Genomic DNA, 12,286 nt, shown 5'->3' on the forward strand with positions numbered 1-12,286 from the left:
ATCCTCTCTATATTTATCAGTTCCTAAAAATAGGAATGGAATAAGAAGGGGACTGACCTGAGCATCAGGATTTTAGCTTTAGGTTCATAACTCATCTAATCATTTGACTGCTCTGGGATTCAGGCACTACATGTTATTCAAAAACATAATAAAAAATAAATAAAAATATATATACACATAATAAGAAAAGAAACAGAGATTCATTTCTAATGATCATCTTCCCTTCCTTCTGCTGTTACTTTCTCCTGTAGTGTGAAGAAGTGTATTTAAATTTGACTGGCTCTGTTGCTAATAAATTATTATTAATTGAATCTGATAATACTATTCACATTGTTTTCATACAAAGAGGACTTATTGTTCAGAGAAACATACTTAAAATGTTAACAGACAAATTGTTATGATGTCTGAGATTTGCTAATTGATACTTGTTGAAGCTGGATGTTGGATACATGGGGGTCATTATTTTCTTAGGTCTGTTTTGCATACTTTTGAAATTTTCCATAATAAAAAATTGCAGAGATAAAGAATAAAGTAAGAAGTATCATTCATTCTTTTGTGCCAAAATCCATGTTTATATGTGCTCTTTCACTCAACCTCTACAATAATTTTGTGTAGAAGATATATTCTTTCTTAATTTAGAGCAGAAGAAATAAATAAATAATACCCCAAATTAATTAGTGATAATTACATTTTAAAGACTTAGTTTTCATTTTTTTCTTACACATGCAGCTTGTAACAACAATAAATGAAAGTATTTTCGATTTTCAAAAATTTCCTTCTAGTCTTATAGTGTGTTGCATATAACATTCGAAAATATATATTCAGGGTCCCCTATTCTTTTGTGTGAACTCTTCGAAAGCCCCAACTCTAAATATTAGAGTTAATATTTAGAAAGGCATGTGACCAAGATAAAGTTTGTTTAAGAGTTCTAGAACTCAGATTTAGATATGAAAGACATAAAAAGTCAAGACTGTAACAATATTTTTTTCTTTCTGAGATAAATTTTACCATTATTAAATTTAGAATCATAGTGTGTTAGAGTTTGAAGTGGTCCTCGGATTGATATCTCAAGAAAATAAATCCCAGAGAAAGAGAGTAGCTAAAAGTAGAGACTGGGTCTCTTAATTTCCAGACACAATCCCTTTCTGTTACCTCACATAAATTTATTTACACCATATTGAAAAATGTATCTATCAGGAGTTCTGTGTAACTTGAAAGAATAAAAATGTTCATAAACATTAACATGAACACAGATACTACACACACAAACACAGATTAATATAAGACATTTAAATTAAGTAAAATATTTAAGTTAACGAAAATGTTCCTTATCTTAAACCCAGAATAGACATAGGTCAGCTGGAGATAATTTTATCTAAATCTGTTTGCAAATCCATAATTAAATCTATGCACACTGGCAGCTACACAAAATATCACCCTGTGGTGTTATACTTGGTTAAGGATTAATTAGATTAAAAGCTTCTAAGACTAATTCATTGAGATAAGAAATAATAATTTGGGAGTCTATAAAATAGAATTCTTCTTACCATATTGCTTTTCTAAGGAAAGTTTTAATTATCTCTCTTTAGCCAAATGTAAAAATATCTTTTTGGCTTAAAATATCTACTGAGGGAAGAAAAAAAAAAAAACTCTATTGAGATGAAATATCTACTTAACACAGAAAAAATATTCCACCATGCAATTAAAACATTAAATATGAATAACATAAGTTAGAGGCATACCATCACAGATGCTGTGAGTCAATGTGATGTCCCTGTCTATTTTTCTAAAACTTAATTATTATTTGCTAACTTAAATGAATATTTGTTTTCAGAGAAAAAAAAATACAACCAAAACCAAAGCATTGCCAAAAACAAAAATACCTCAAAAACCATGTCTCTTTGCAATAAAGTAAACTGCTTTTTAAAATTATAGTGAGACATGTTTGCCAATCATAAACTCCATTGCATTTCAGCCTTTAGCATTTGTTTGTACCAGGCTGTACATAGGTAACAGGAGCTTCAAAAACAGGGTGACGTTAAGGAGAGTACTGGCATAATGATAAAACTTAACAGAAAGCTAAAAATATTTAGAAGTCTAATATGTGATAAAGGCAACATTTTAAATCATCAGAAAAGAATGAAATCATCAATGTATGGATATATGAAAATATTAAAAAAATAGAGTTGAATTTCACATCATATACCATAATAAATTTTGAATAACATACATGTGAAAAAATAAAGCCCCCATATACTATAGAATATATGGAAGTTGTATTTCTATATTATTGTGTGTGAGGTCAACTGTAAAGATCATGCCAAGGGAAGAAACAAACAAAAAAATACATATTGATTGACCTGACACTTTTCACATTCAAACTTTTCATAAATAAAACTGAAACTTAAATAGTGATTACACTTTGATATGAGTAACAGATGAAAAGTTCCTAAAAATCATTAAAAAATCTTTATATTCTCATAGATTAATGGCCAGAGATATGGAACAGCAATTTATAAATGAAGAATTATTGTATTAGTGGCCAATAAACATTGAACAATGTATCAACTTGAAAAAGTATGATTAAAACAATTAAATGTTTTTCATCTATAAAATTGCAATGATAAAAAGAAAACAGACCGTTAAAGGGAGTGTCATCTATAAAACATTCTTGTACACAGCTAATGAAAGTTCTAATTGATTCAACCTTTCTAGAGAGAATGTTGTCAAAATATATAAAAAACACAACATGTAGCAATTTCATACTGATTTTTTTCCAAGGAAATAATTAAAATGATAATAATCAGAGCAAATGATAACTACTTCTAACATTCTTTATGTCATGCATCATTCTTAGCACTTTTCTTATGCTAACTCATTATATCACTTTCATACTCTGTGCAGTAAATCCTACTATCACTTCATTTTACAGGTAAGGAAATGGAGACCCAGAGAAAGTGTTAAAACCAGATCCTGGTTTGTGTTTCTTTTCCTTTTATTTTTCTTCTATTTAAAGTCCCAATTTCCCTGTTCTGGTTACCCACAGTAAAGGATATTCAGCTACATTCATAAACAACTTTGTAAAATTTTAGAAAAAAATATGTGTATAAATATCTGTGTATATATACCTATTTATATTACCTATGTGCACATCATATTTGCCTGTGTTTGTGTTTGAATTTTACATGAGCAATTTACATGAGGAATTTTACATTTGAATTTCACAATTAGAGATGGATTAGTTTATGAGGGACATCTCCTACCATATGTATACATACTAATTGTTCAAATTCTTTTAGTTTACACAACATTTTTATAACCAAGGAAAGTAAAGTGTAGGCTAGTTGCAAAATGTGCCTAAGTTCTCACTGCTACCTTTATATTTGTGTGGTTTTTTTTCCCTAAATAGTGGTGTCTTAGAACTAGCTAGTACCAACTTGTTAGAATCAGTTATTTTTTTAAAAAAATTGTGAGCCATTATTTAACATTGAGTTATATAAATTTAAAATAAAATACGGTGATCAGTACTCAAAAGGCATCACTTAAAAATAATTTTACTGCAATTTACTCTTAACTATGCTTTGGAAGTTATTTCCATCTATTGTATCTGTATAGTGGAAATATACAATGGTATTCCACTGCACGTATTTTCTTAATTCTGACTTCAGTAATGTTGTGGTGGTAACTTGAAAATCAGTGTAGTGAAAATACTTTCACCAATGACATCAGTAAAGTCTACAAACTGGGGTGTGATTTATTACTAATTGTGTAGATTTAAGAAAACTCTGAAGGAAATGTTACTAAAGCAGATTAAATTTAGACTTATGTCTGTATACAAAGAACAAACTGATGGTTACCAGTTGAGAAAGGATTGGGGTTGGGGAGGCTAAGTAAAAAAAAAAAAAAAAAAATGTCTGTAGTCTTTACTTAATAGAGAGCACAAATAAATGGAGGAAATATTCTTTCAGTATTTGAAATTCATTATTAATTTAGGAAAGTCACTCACAGTTACTAATAAATGAATGAAATTCCCACATAGGTCATCATTTCATTTTTTCATTACTCATAAGCATAAACAAAATGTCAACTAACGATGATATCAAAACTATATTCATTTGTCAATTGACACTGTAGGTTATCTACAGATATAAGAGTTTATCAAATGTCAAAGAAAGTATTATATAAAAATCAATGGTTATATATGCAATTTATAATAAATATATTAAATTATTATTTATAAATTGTATCATACATAACAGTAAAATTTATACACTGCTTAGACCTTCCTGAAAATTGTGTCTTAAATTTCTGTTTTCTTTATTTTTTAAGTATATTTTGCAGGGTTTAAACTTTTTTTAAGTTCAGGTTATTCTTGCAGTAAATTTGAAAATATAAAATAGCACAAGTAAAATTTTAATTATTTATAGTAGTTCATTATTTGAGGTGTTTCCTTTCACACACAAATTACTTCAAAATTAAGATACACTGTGAACAGTTTTGAATTCCAACATATCATAGGTATTTCCCTAAGTTTTTAAATATTCCTTTAAAACAAGCTTTAATGAAGGACTATTCTTCCATAATATAGATTTACTCATAATTTATTTGACCAATTCCAAATTTCTACTGTTGGACAGAAACCTATACATCTTAAATGTAAAATTGATGCCAACATTTATAATCTCTCTTATTAACCAAAGACATGACCATTCAAGTCAAAGATGCTTGAAATCCATTTTTAGAGGCTTGATGGTTGTTCAAAATCACAATAATTACAACCTATATTAGGAGTTGAATTGCTTTGATGTTGTAGTATTTTGTACTTTACCTTGTATTTTTTTTGCACATGTGATTCATTTTTAATGTTTTCTAACTTAAAATCACCAAAGACAATTAATTTCATTTTGGCACAATTATTAATCAACAACAATGAAAAGTGAAAATAGTGTTAGTATTTTCAACATGGAAAGTTTCTTCATTATTAGCATGATGCAAGCATTGCCATTTCTGATTCTCAGAACTTAAGACAGAATGTCAAATGTTTCTCAAAGGATATCTGGGATAGTAGGTTTTATAAAAGTTCATGACGAAACATCACCATAAATTCCACATATTGATTAACAGATGTGAAAAAAGTAAATATATAATTAGGGATAAGAGGATCATTTGAAACAATAAGAAAAAAATGAAATATGGCTTACTTCTTTTCACACAGTGATGATTTCTTGGGCTAAGGTTCAGAATCCACAATTAGATACTTACACCTTCTCAGGTGCTTCTGTCTACTAGCAATGCCTGCCTCTTCATCTAGTATTTCCTGTGAAAACCTTACTTATTTTTCAAATGTCAACTAAGCCTCTATACATTTTCATATCCTCCTGTTATATGTTGAATTACATCTCCCCAAAAGATATGTTCAAGTCCTAATGCCTAGTATCTGAATGTGACTTCATTTGGGAATAGTCTTTGCAGATGTAATCAATTTAAGATAAAGCTACACCGATTAGAATGAACCTTAGTCCAATGAGTATGTCCATATAAAACGAGAGAAATTTAGACACAGAAAGACACACAGGGAGATCGCTACATAAGAGGAAGAGACACGAGTGATACCTCTAGAAGCCAACAAATACCAAGGACTACTAGCAACTATCAGAAGCAAGAAAGAAGCAAGGAACAATCCTCTTCTTAGAGACTTCAGAGGGAGAGTGGCCTTGCCTACACTTTGATTTCAAGATTCTAGCCTCCAGAACTGTGAGACTATGAATATCTGTTGTTTTAAGTCACCCATTTTGTGGTTCTTTGATAAGGCAGCCCTAAGAAACTAATACACTCCTTAACACTTTCTTCCTCATTCATTCATTCATTCATTCATTCAATAAATTTTACTAAATGCTGACTGTATGACAAGCAGTACATTCTCTTGCTTTCATCTTACTCCTATACTAATCAATACAACTCTTCAGAAGAATTTTATTATTACATTCTCTATAGCCTACACAGTTATACACACAGAGGAGTTTGCTAATAAATAATTGTCGATTGTCGATTAAATGATTAAATGCCATAGTAAGCTTGTTTGTATGGTTGCTTTTATCTCCTAGTGAAGAGAGATATTCAGGGAATTGAGGACTGAGGAAAAAAAAGGGAACAGTCTTTTAATGATAATCACAAATCTAAAGTAAAAAAAAAAACAGAATATATGCATTTTAAACAAACATCTTAAGATTTTTTGCTGCTGCTGTTCTCATCAACCATGCAAATAAAATGTCATTTCCCTTTGATTGTCTTAATGTTCTTTACTCATTTACATAAAAACAGCCTAATGGACTTTCAATGAACTTGAAAGGTATGTTTGGGAAGTCCTGAGAAACAGCATAGCATAATGAATAAACTCTAACATTAAAATGCCAGTTTGAATTTATGATTAGCCACTCATTAGATAAAACCTTAAGGAAGCATTTAATCTCTCAAGGCCTGTTGTTCCTCATTTATAAAATGGGGTTAATAAGTATACATTACATATAAAGCACACGCTAGTATTCAAAGAGATGATGTATGTTTAATACAGTGCCTTAGATGTAATAAATGCTCAATAAAGGTTAATTTGATTAATTTCTATTACTCTAACTATTAACATGAATTTCATAACAGTTATGGTTACAATATCTTGGTACAAGTCCATAGGAAATTCTTAACTTGGTAGGATAAAATATATAAAATCTTAGAAAAGAGAAATCACCCATTTGTAAATATCTACTAGGCATGTGGAAGTTTCAAAAATAAGAAAAGAAAGATTGTTTTTACCTTTATGAAATAGTCGATCTAGTTAAGCATCTTGATCACTATTCAAAGATTGATTTAAGCTTCTAGTAGTACTGAGGCACGTTACTACAAGGAATTGTCCATGTGAATACATAAAGAATAAGAAAGAACTGCCTAGAAATAACTCATGATTATGTAAGAAGATAGAAATACAGTTGCAGGATTCACTGACTCCATAATTTCTATAAAAAGAAAAAGAAAAAAAAAACTATTATAATTCCTTAGCTAAGCAGACAAGCCACTTTATGTTCTCATTTCCCCTTATTGGCATATATGGAATTATATCTCTCACATTATATTTCACTTTTTATTTGTTCTCTTACCTGTTTCTTGTTTCTCTTTTGTACCTTTCTTTGAATAAATTATGTTTATAGAATTTCACATTTTTTCTTTGCTGGTTAGAAAACTACAAATTTTATTTTTATCCTCTTTGAGGTTAACTTTTATATTTTTAATATGCATATTTGAAGTTTAATGTTGGTACCTGCAATATGCCTTGGAAAAATTTAAGAATGTTACAACACTTCAATTTAATTACCATTACCTCTCTATTTTAGATATTCTTCATTTCCTTTATGTTTGTTCTAACTTTTGGTTACCATTCAACAAAATAGTTTCTCTTGTTTATAATTATTATTTAACAATTAATATCAACTGACTTACTTACTTTCTTTGCTTACCATTTCTACTTGCATCTCATATCTTTTCTGGAATTATTTATCTAGAATATAGCCATCAAATTGAATTTAAAATACATCTTTTAGATGTGCTTTTATGAAAGTGTTTTTTTTTTATTCAAAATTATTTTTATTTTACTCTTGTTCATGAATAGCTGATTCGCTTGTGAATATTTTTTCTTGGAGCACTTTGAAGATTCCCCTTTCTTGTTCTGGCTTCTATTGTTGTTAATGAGAAGTCAAACTTAAGACTATCATTTTAACCTAAGTAATCTGACTTTTCTCTTGATTACTTTTAACATATTTTATTCATGTTTGTCATACTGCAGTTTCCCATGAAGTGACCTGTGATACATTTTTTTTTTAATTATTCTGTTTGTGATTTATTTGGCTTCCTAAAAGTCAGAATTCATGTCTTTAATCAATTTTGAAAATTGTCCACCATTATCACTTTAGTTATCACCTCTCCTCTATTTTTCTATTCTCTACTTCTGCACTTTCCATAAAATGTATGTTACATCTTTTCCTTCCGTCCTCCATGTCTCTTAACCATTCTTAGTTTCTACACATTTGTTTTTCATGCTTCATTCCATATAATTCCTTTTTTTATCTTTTATGTTTCTTAACTCTCATTTTAGCCTTTTCTAATTCTGCTGTTTTACTCATCCATTCAATTTGGTGATCTCTTCTTCTGTATGTTGTTTATGCTGACTCTTGCTCATAGTTTTTTTTTTTTTAAATTATCTTGTGTGTTTTGTAGTTTCTATTGTGAGTTTATATTCACATGTATGTTCCATTTGTAAGTATGTCTGTAGGAATAATAAGATAAAGTTAGTTCTCTCTAGATAAAGTTTACTTTCATCAATTGCCCTCATATGCTTCCAATCTGGACAACTCTATATTTGATTAATCAGCTTCTGAACTCTAAATATGAATCAGGTCACAATTTCTCAAGGAAATTTATTTATTTTTTTCATCCAGAACCTAGGCTAAGATATAAACAAAATGTTTCTTTAATTTCCCACTGATGATTTAACAGATATTTATCCACTTTAATGATATACTAAACTATTGTAAAGATTAAATTATGTAATAATAAAGTCTTAGTAATACTAATAGCAGTTGTACTAGCCATAGTAATAATAGTCATGGACTTTGTTGTTTACGATTAAATCAGAAGAGTGGGTAATTTTTATTCTTTGTATAGTTAAATACAAAGTCTGGCATATATTTGATATTCAGCATATTTTTTATTAAAACATGAAAAATACATGTATAAATTTAAAAATATTCTCCATGCCTTGATATAGTGGTTTTAAAAATATTTCTAGCTGCAGAAGTGGTTTCCTGTGAACAATTTTTTTTTTTTTTTCAAAAGTTGTTCATTGAATAATCCCACCCTCTCCATACTTCCCATGGTGGAAAAATAAAGTATGATTTTGTGCTTCTGGAGGGGGACAACGTATTAGTATTTACCATATTACCTTGTGCTTTATAATTCACTAGGAGACAAAAGGGAGATGACATCTGAGAAGACATTGAAGAGACCTGTGTGAAAGGGGTGGGTGGGGTGCCAAACATTTACACTTTAACTAGAAGAGATCTATATTAATCAGAAACTTCTTTTAACTTAATCAGAGAAGATTTTTTAGAATAAATGCATAAAGTTTCAGTAGTGTTAATTAGTTTCCACAACTCCTTTCCCACCAGTTACGAACTTGCCTCTTAACAAAATAGGCTAACTTGATGCTAATTAAACTCTTGGGTTACATTTGTGAATATGTCTATTTTCAACTGTGAATAATAATTCTAAAACCATAAGTTCATATTTGTTTGGAGTATATTTGTCTTTGTAGTGTAGTTGTCATTTTTATAACTGGATTATTTTTTTCTTACTGAATTTAATTTTTATATTAAAAGCATTATGACAATCATCCTTGCAACATTTATTTAATGCCTGCTAGGTAACTTTTCTAATTATTATCTTGTTTTATTCTGTTAATGAAAAAAATTAAAATAAAGAGGCCCAAAATGGTATCTCTTGTGCTAAAAAGCCCATGATATCAAACTTAGATTTAATAACTGGTCTAATTGGAGTTTCAACTTCTCCCAGAAACATAATGCTAATCTACCAAAAAGGAATTTTTTAGATAAGCACCAGGAAGGCATTCTGTCACCTGGGCCCTCAACATCCCCCATAGTAAAAAAAGACAATCTTCAAGGCAAAAAACCCTCCCCTATGGCTATGCCACCCTGAATGTGCCCAATCTTGTCTGATCTCGGAAGCCAAACAGGGTCTGGCCTGGTTGGTACTTGGATGGGAGACCACCTAGGAATACCGGGTGCTGTAGGCATTAAAAACAAACAAAACCTCCCATTCTTATCCCCTGTTTTACTCATCCATTCAATTTGGTGATCTCTTCTTCTGTATGTTGTTTATGCTGACTCTTGCTCATAGTTTTTTTTTTTTTAAATTATCTTGTGTGTTTTGTAGTTTCTATTGTGAGTTTATATTCACATGTATGTTCCATTTGTAAGTATGTCTGTAGGAATAATAAGATAAAGTTAGTTCTCTCTAGATAAAGTTTACTTTCATCAATTGCCCTCATATGCTTCCAATCTGGACAACTGTATATTTGATTAATCAGCTTCTGAACTCTAAATATGAATCAGGTCACAATTTCTCAAGGAAATTTATTTATTTTTTTCATCCAGAACCTAGGCTAAGATATAAACAAAATGTTTCTTTAATTTCCCACTGATGATTTAACAGATATTTATCCACTTTAATGATATACTAAACTATTGTAAAGATTAAATTATGTAATAATAAAGTCTTAGTAATACTAATAGCAGTTGTACTAGCCATAGTAATAATAGTCATGGACTTTGTTGTTTACGATTAAATCAGAAGAGTGGGTAATTTTTATTCTTTGTATAGTTAAATACAAAGTCTGGCATATATTTGATATTCAGCGCATATTTTTTTAAAACATGAAAAATACATGTATAAGTTTAAAAATATTCTCCATGCCTTGATATAGTGGTTTTAAAAATATTTCTAGCTGCAGAAGTGGTTTCCTGTGAACAATTTTTTTTTTTTTCAAAAGTTGTTCATTGAATAATCCCACCCTCTCCATACTTCCCATGGTGGAAAAATAAAGTATGATTTTGTGCTTCTGGAGGGGGACAACGTATTAGTATTTACCATATTACCTTGTGCTTTATAATTCACTAGGAGACAAAAGGGAGATGACATCTGAGAAGACATTGAAGAGACCTGTGTGAAAGGGGTGGGTGGGGTGCCAAACATTTACACTTTAACTAGAAGAGATCTATATTAATCAGAAACTTCTTTTAACTTAATCAGAGAAGATTTTTTAGAATAAATGCATAAAGTTTCAGTAGTGTTAATTAGTTTCCACAACTCCTTTCCCACCAGTTACGAACTTGCCTCTTAACAAAATAGGCTAACTTGATGCTAATTAAACTCTTGGGTTACATTTGTGAATATGTCTATTTTCAACTGTGAATAATAATTCTAAAACCATAAGTTCATATTTGTTTGGAGTATATTTGTCTTTGTAGTGTAGTTGTCATTTTTATAACTGGATTATTTTTTTCTTACTGAATTTAATTTTTATATTAAAAGCATTATGACAATCATCCTTGCAACATTTATTTAATGCCTGCTAGGTAACTTTTCTAATTATTATCTTGTTTTATTCTGTTAATGAAAAAAATTAAAATAAAGAGGCCCAAAATGGTATCTCTTGTGCTAAAAAGCCCATGATATCAAACTTAGATTTAATAACTGGTCTAATTGGAGTTTCAACTTCTCCCAGAAACATAATGCTAATCTACCAAAAAGGAATTTTTTAGATAAGCACCAGGAAGGCATTCTGTCACCTGGGCCCTCAACATCCCCCATAGTAAAAAAAGACAATCTTCAAGGCAAAAAACCCTCCCCTATGGCTATGCCACCCTGAATGTGCCCAATCTTGTCTGATCTCGGAAGCCAAACAGGGTCTGGCCTGGTTGGTACTTGGATGGGAGACCACCTAGGAATACCGGGTGCTGTAGGCATTAAAAACAAACAAAACCTCCCATTCTTATCCCCCAAAGAAAAGGTGTTCCAGCCCCAAAATAACTCTCCCTTCTTTTGCTGATAGCTCTCTTATCCTTCTCTTCTTCCTATAAAAACCTTCCATTTTGTACAACTCCTCATAGTTTCCTAGTTGCTAGACAGAATGCTGAACGATTTATGAATCGCTTAATAAAGCCAATTTGATCTTTAAATTTACATGGTTAAATATTATTTTTTTTAACATAAAACTCACAAAACTAAAAAGTAGGCGTTGCCATTAATTTTCCTTTTTATTTTTTTTTCAATAGGTCTTTTGAGTCTAAAGAATATAGGTAAGCACTCCAAAGACTCACATCTCCTAGTTCATTATTTAAACTCCAGATATGTTCAGTTTTGAAACTCTTCTACTTCTGACACAAATTCATAGAAAAAAAATCTTAAAGACGCATGGATAATAAACTATTAGTCCGGCTTTAAAGAAACTAGTATTAAAGTTGATGCAATATGTTACTGTTAAAATAAATTTCCCTGTACTGGATGATACAATCGTGTAACTGTGTAACTATGTAACTGTGTAACTGTGACAGCATAACTGTAAATCTTCTTTAAAATGACTTTTTCTCTTTTATTTCTTGATTTAAACTGGACTTGGGCTCACTTGCTTCTTTTCTTTCTTTCTCCTTCTTCATACTGCACT

At 30.1% G+C, this 12,286-nt stretch overlaps 2 pseudogenes; both read left to right on the forward strand.

The window, feature by feature from the left end:
- Positions 1-9,737: 9,737 nt before the first annotated feature.
- On the forward strand, positions 9,738-9,856 carry LOC112474939 (annotated as a pseudogene).
- A 1,613-nt stretch (positions 9,857-11,469) lies between these two features.
- Positions 11,470-11,588, forward strand: LOC112474941 (annotated as a pseudogene).
- Positions 11,589-12,286: the final 698 nt, after the last annotated feature.

Source organism: Pteropus alecto, unplaced genomic scaffold (assembly GCF_000325575.1).
Source record: "Pteropus alecto unplaced genomic scaffold, ASM32557v1 scaffold7, whole genome shotgun sequence".
Lineage (NCBI taxonomy): Eukaryota > Metazoa > Chordata > Mammalia > Chiroptera > Pteropodidae > Pteropus > Pteropus alecto.